A 6812-nucleotide genomic window follows, 5' to 3' on the forward strand; every position below is an offset into this window, starting at 1 on the left:
GGCACTGCCCCTGCTGGGAAAGGGGTTCTGCTGGGGTTCTCTCCATAGAGCCGATAGGCTTCCTCTGTGGCCTTATCCCTTACTAGTTTTCTCTCCTCACTTGTCAGTAGGATGTTCAGGAGCACCTCTACATCGGCCCAGTTAGGTTGATGGGTTGAGAAAATATATGCAATGAAATCAGTTGTTTTCTCGGGGTCCTCTTGGTAAGAGGCATGAACACTTTTCCAATTAAGTAAATCCGAAACTGAAAGTGGGGTATGGGCCCAGTAATGCTCCCTCGGCTGGCCCATTTGATTCATGCCTCCAGTTGGCAATTGTCTCGGCAGACATGGCACTGCTCCAGTCTGGGGAGCCCCTGGTCCGCATTGGGTGCCCTGTGAGGTCCTAGAAGGGGAGACTGTTTGCTCATCACATGAAGGAGGGGCCTTGGTGGCCTGGGTTCCCTGATTTCTAAGATCTACCGGGGTCTGTGGGGGTGGCAACGGTGGATAAACGCCACCTCCCTGCCTTGGTGACCCTGGGTTCTGGGAGGCTGAAAGAGCCCTTTCCTCATTCTTTTTCCCCTCCTGCGTCTTACTGTCTGCAAGGGGAGGCTTCGGCTGAGTGTCTGCAAGGGGGGGCTTCGGCTGAGTGTCTGCAAGGGGAGGCTTTGGCTGACTGTCTGCAAGGGGAGGCTTCGGCTGAGTGTCTGCAAGGGGGGGCTTCGGCTGAGTGTCTGCAAGGGGAGGCTTTGGCTGACTGTCTGCAAGGGGAGGCTTCGGCTGAGTGTCTGCAAGGGGGGGCTTCAGAGAGCTTCCCCATGGAACCTTTAACATATTGCCCGCCTTGACTGCATCATTCTTCTTGTGCAGACGCATAAAAGCCTCTATATAAGACAGTTCATCCCATTTCCCAGATCTTTCACAGAATGACCGTAACTGCAAAATTGTATAGTAATTCAAAGAGCCGTTCAGGGGCCATCGCTCTTGGGACTCCAAAACATACGTTGGCCAGACCTTATTACAATAGGAAATCATTTTCTTCTTTGTCATTGGCGGATATCCATAGAGATGCCAATTCTCTAATATGCGGCCGAGGGGGCCGTCTTTCGGGAGGGACTGCGTTGTTCCCATAGTTACTAGCCAAGGGCAGAACCAGTGAACTGGGAAGGACAAGGACGCAGTTTTACCAAGTAGGGCTGCCCCTGCCTAGAAACACAGACAGGAACACGATCAAGAACCCTACACAATCTACACAACTGTGACAGCAGCGGAGTCACCTCCGGAGGCTGAGCACCCTGAGCCAGCGGGTTTCTAGTCTTTTACGCGCAAGCTTCTGGGTAAGTGGGGGACTTGCCACATCCGTGGCAGTTTGGGCAGTTGGCTGATGCAAGAAGCCAGCGCTGGCGTAGTTACAGTGGTGCAAGCAAAGGAGGTTTATCTGCTCTCGACTTGCCTTCTCACAATCAGAGAAGCATCCAGAACCCAGAAATCCACATACAACCAGACCAGAGCACTTACTCCTCACAGATCCCCGTACAGGGGGAAGGGGGACTGAATGTTCTCACAAATCCTTGCCACCCGCCAAGTGGCGCCAATTGGTTCCCACGGAACCCCAGATGAATCAAATGAACCCAGATGGCAGGGGGCAGCGGGTTTCTGGTCCTGCCCACCAGGCACTTTTCCCAGTCAGCCTGCAGTAACCCGTTTCCTCCCCTCAGCTGGGCGTCATAGGCGATTGGCCCAAGAAAGAGACAGTCCCCGGGTAAAGTCACCCGGCAGCTGCTAGGGACTCTCAAAATCTCAGCCCCCGGCGGCCAGGGGGACCACCTCCGAAATCTGGGGACTTACCGGGGGCTCCCACTTTGCTCCTGGCTATGGCTCGTCAAGTTTGAAACTGCAAAGAAATGACCCGACGCCAAGTCCGGTTCTGCCTGTCGCCAAACTCGAGAGACACGTGCTGGGGTGAAGGAAAGGAGTTTTACTCCAGTTGCCAGCAAGTGGGGAGACGGGAGACTTTTCTTGTCCTCAAACACCCACCTCGCCGCGCAGTGCCGGCGGGATTTTATTGGGGGGGAGGGGGTGAAACCGGAACAAAGAGACCAGGGGAGGGGCTGTAGGGCTGCAAAGGCCGCGCCCCCAGAGAAGAGGGTCTGGAAGGAGGAGGGGCTGAGGGAGTGTGGCTTCCCTTCCCAAGGTTTATCTCTGCCACAGGCCTGATCTCTCAGGCTTTGTAGTTTTGGTTGCCGACACCTGTGGGTTTTCGTGGCTGGCGGCAGGCATCCCCTCCTCCCCGAAATAAACTTCCCTCAGACCAGTGGTTCTCAACCTTCCTGATGCCACGACCCTTTAATACAGTTCCTCATGTTGTGGTGGCCCCCAGCCATAAAATTATTCTCGTTGCTCCTTCATAACTGTCATGTTGCTACTGTTATGAATCGTCATGTAAATATCTGATACGCAGGATGTATTTTCATTGCTACAAATTGAACATAATTAAAGCATAGTGATTAATCACAAAAACAATATGTAATTATGTGTTTTCCGATGGTCTTAGGCGACCCCTGTGAAAGGGTCATTCGACCTCCAAAGGGGTGGAGACCCATAGGTTGAGAGCCGCTGCCTTAGACCGTGAAAAAGGAGAGAGAATAACACAGGGTTTTATTGACATACTCTTTAAGAAACCAGAAAGTCGGCTACCGCCTCAAAACGGATAGAAAGCAGAGCCTCCTTATCGCTTCATTGGAATGTTAATTTGTGGCTACCATCTCAGGGCTGGACCCGGCGGCTAGGGTAACTCCCCACCATTTCTGGCTTGTCCCCATGGGGCTGGAGAAAAATGGGATCTTACAGAGGGAGAAGGGAACCCCTCAGCGCTAGGATAAGGGGACAGACACTTCAAGGCTGCTACACTGATGACCGCCAACTATCTTCCTTTAGTAAGTTACAAAGACCTGGACTTACCCAGCCTTGGGCTCTAGGCTTTAGGGTTTTTGTGTGAGGGGGGAGGGCATGAGTAAGAACAGTACCACGGCTGTCTAATAATTATTCACTTCACTAACTGCAGATAAGAGGTTTTCTTTCGGACCCTGGAAACTGGAGGATGAAACAGGCCTGTAAAAGATAAGACACCCTAAAGCCCAGATGGGCCCATGACTCAAAAGAGAAATACATTTTGAGAACAGACCAAGCACAGGACACGCTTTGATTTGGTTGCTGTGCCCAGACCCTGACCCCCTCCGGGAGTTTTCCTCAGGAATGCTGACCATCCTCTGGTCCCAGGAAAGGGCTGAGCTGTTTGTAACATCACATAGAACAAGCATGTCAGACTCAAAGGCTAACCCGGGCCAACTAAGCCAGTTTTAAGTTTATGAGGCCGTCCCCCCCCCCAAAAAAAACCCCAAAAGTTTCAATTTTCATAAAAACGTAAGTTTGTTTCAGTAGAGACATGCTGAATACAAAGGGCTGAAATAAATGAGTCATCGTTAATGAGTATTTGTTGTGGGCCGCAAGTTTGACATACTTGTCAGAGAAGATTAACCACCTTGTTATCAGACTTGGAGCTTCTGAAGGCCGGACTGCAGACTCTACCCTCCCCTGTCCATGTTAGATTTGTAGCTCACAGCTGCACGTAGCTATCTTCTCCCTCGTGTGTGTATATAACCAGCCAACTGGTAAGGGGGGGTCAGAGCAGATTTTTGTGAGTGACCAACTGCTCTCCCATACTGCCAACATCATTGGAATAAACGCTTATATATGATGCAACCCTATCTCTGCTTAATTGGCTCAAGTAGTGACAGGCAGCCTGGACCCTTTGGTTATCTGGTTACATTTGGAGTAATAATAAAAAAAATACCTTCGGATGAGTCAAATACAGGCTAGGAGTTTTGAAAGAAGATCTAAACAAGCATATTGAAACTGGACAACGAATGGGCCCGGCCTGCCTGTCACTGGTTGAGCCAATTAAATTGAAGAGTCAGGGTTGAATCATATATGAGTGTTTATTCCAATAAGGCAGGCAGTATGAGAGAGCAGCAGGTTATCCAAAAAAAAAAAAAAAAAAAATCTGCTCTTCCCCTCCCCATAAACTGCTTATATTGGGTAGAAGGACAAAGATTATGTGGGAAAGAAGTAATTAGGCATGGGGAAGTAGGGAAGGTATAATGGTTACAGGTCGCAGGCAATGTGGGCTTGGGGGAGGGGTGGGGGGAGGGTCGAAAAGGATGGGCAAAAGGCGGGCGCCTCGGACCCGATTGTTTCAGCAACAAAGTTGTTAATCTTTCCATGATTACAGGCAGTTCTCGGAAAAGGAGATTTTGTAACTGGACAAACAATGGGTCCTTCTGCTGTCACTACTCCAGCCAATGAAGCAGAGATAGGGTTGAATCAAGTACGAGCGTTTCTTCCAGTACTGCCAGCAGCATGGGAGAGCAGCAGGTCAGCCACAGAAACCTGCTCTGAGCCAGTTGCTTATATAGTAAAATACAAAGGAGAAGTAGGCAAAAGGGCCGTTCACAGATATGCAAAAGGACTAGGGGTCTTCAAAGGGCTTCGTGATATGCAGGGGCTGGGGTGCATCATGCGGAAATAGCCGAAGGAGTGCCTGATGGGCAGTTAACAGGTACAGGCTGGAGGTCTGCAAAGGCCTGCAGGTGTGCAAAAGGGCTGGGGACCTTCAAAGGGCTGGCGATTCCGGTTTCTGCAGCAAAGTTGTTCATCTTTCCATGATAACAGGCAGTTCCACATGGGGAGGAAGGGCGGCATCCCCGGGTCAGCTCCAGTCCGGGTGGAATGTGCCTTCTTTCATCAGAATAAAACAGTCACGGTTAACAGAGCAGGGTTAATGTTTCTCACAATACTAGCTGGTTCCCCAAATTCTACTGCTGCCCCCTTTCAAATAGACTGCATTCTGTTGTTAGTTCCCATATCACAGGGTCTACAACTCTCAGTTTAGGATGTGCTTTCTCTAATCAGAACAGAACAATTATGGTTAACAGAGCATGATTAATATTTCTTATAATTATAGCTAGTCTGTAACTGGACAAATGATGGGGGGGATTTATAATCTGATAGATAGAACACGTGAATTAATCTGAAAAATATTCATATTAATTTTAAATCCTAAAATACATATATTTATGTGAACAGGGGGATTAAGTTTTTCTAAGTTTCATTTCTTAGGCCGGTGCAAAAGTGATTGAGGAGGTGACTCAGCTGTGGACCATGTACCTACAATGTACCCAGTGTTAACGTAAAAAAAAAAAAAAAACCCACAAAAAAAACATTGAAACCTGTAAAGAATTTTTGTGAGTTTATTTGAGCCAAACTGTCGACATATGTCGGGAAGCAGACCCTCAACAAATTGAGATAATGCTCCGAAGAATGGTGGGGTTACATCTGCATTTATACATTGCAATCAAAGGAGGAATATAGGTGGGTTACCTGAAATTCATTGGTGATAGATTGAGGAGGGATAAGCAAAGCAGGGAAACCCCTGGGATTGGATCAAAAGTAAAATGGACACATACTTAGGTGGGTGCAGGATCAATTAACATGATAATGAAGGAATTTGTGGTATCTGTCCTGGGGCCCAGCACATTTGGTTGTGCCCCAGGGGCTCCAGACAAAGGGAAGTCACAAGTTACCCAGGCATTTCTAGGGTATGTTATCATAGATGCAAAAAGACAGATAGGCTCAGTTAAGGTAAAGGTTGACCTTGTCAGTGAAGATACTGGCCTAGGACATAACTGCCCACCATAACTGCTTTAGTTAAAGTTTAATTTCAGACCATCCTTCTTGATTACTTTAGGTCTCTGAGTTTGCAAGGCCGCCATGCAGGCCTCCCCTGAGCTTGTCAGGTCAGCATGTGGCCTCTTTCCGTCCATACCAACAAGCAAGCAGAACCATTATGCATAGACTCCCACCAGGAGTCCAGACATCCTTTTATCACTTGATGACCAAGAATAATAGCTGAATTCTGGAGACCTCCAGGGCTGCAGGTAGCTGCATTCCATTCCCAGTCTCACCCTAGCCCATCCCCCTTTATAACCCTGTCCCCTGAACCTTGCCATAAAACAGGTTTTGGATGCTTGTAAACGCCGTCTTCTTGGTTGGCTGGCCTTCTCATATTTGATTCAACTCTGCCTTCGTTATTGGACATTGCGACTGGCAGCCTGAGCCCACCTGGGGCTTCCCGGTACCACAAACAATGGGTCCGGGCTGCCTGTCACTACTTGAGCCAATTCAGCACAGTTGAATCATATATGAGCGTTTATTCCAATAATCCTGGCAGTACGGGAGAGCAGTAGATTGCCCACAAACATCTGCTCTGCCCTCCCCACCATAAACCAGCTACTTATGCTGAGTAGGACAAAGCTTACATGGGGAAGTAGGCAAAAGGGTATGCCAAATGGGCCATTCACAGGCCTGGAGATTTGCAAAGGCTTGAAGGTATGCAAAGGCTGGGGAGACACCGGCCTAGGACATGATTACCCACCACACAAACTGGTTTTTAGTTAAAAAAAAAAAAGTTTTAATTTCAGACCATTCTTTGTGGTTACTTTAGGTTTGTAAGGCCACCATGCAGGCCTTCCCTGAGCTAATAAAGTTAGCATATGGCCCCTTTTGTCCACAGTTGTTGTTGTTTTTTTGGGGGGGAGGGGGAGCATTCACAGGGAAATTGCAGATGTTTGAGTATTTTTTACTTACAGATGTTGTAATGTACCCTTCGAATCACGGAAGGATGCCCCAAGAGGTCAAATTAAAGAGTCACATTTATTGCAATCCGGGACTATGAGGGGCCATTTCCCAAGTCTCATAGTAGCAAGATGGTTG

The sequence above is a fragment of the Myotis davidii genome, unplaced genomic scaffold (assembly GCF_000327345.1).
Source record: "Myotis davidii unplaced genomic scaffold, ASM32734v1 scaffold921, whole genome shotgun sequence".
In the NCBI taxonomy this organism is placed as follows: domain Eukaryota; kingdom Metazoa; phylum Chordata; class Mammalia; order Chiroptera; family Vespertilionidae; genus Myotis; species Myotis davidii.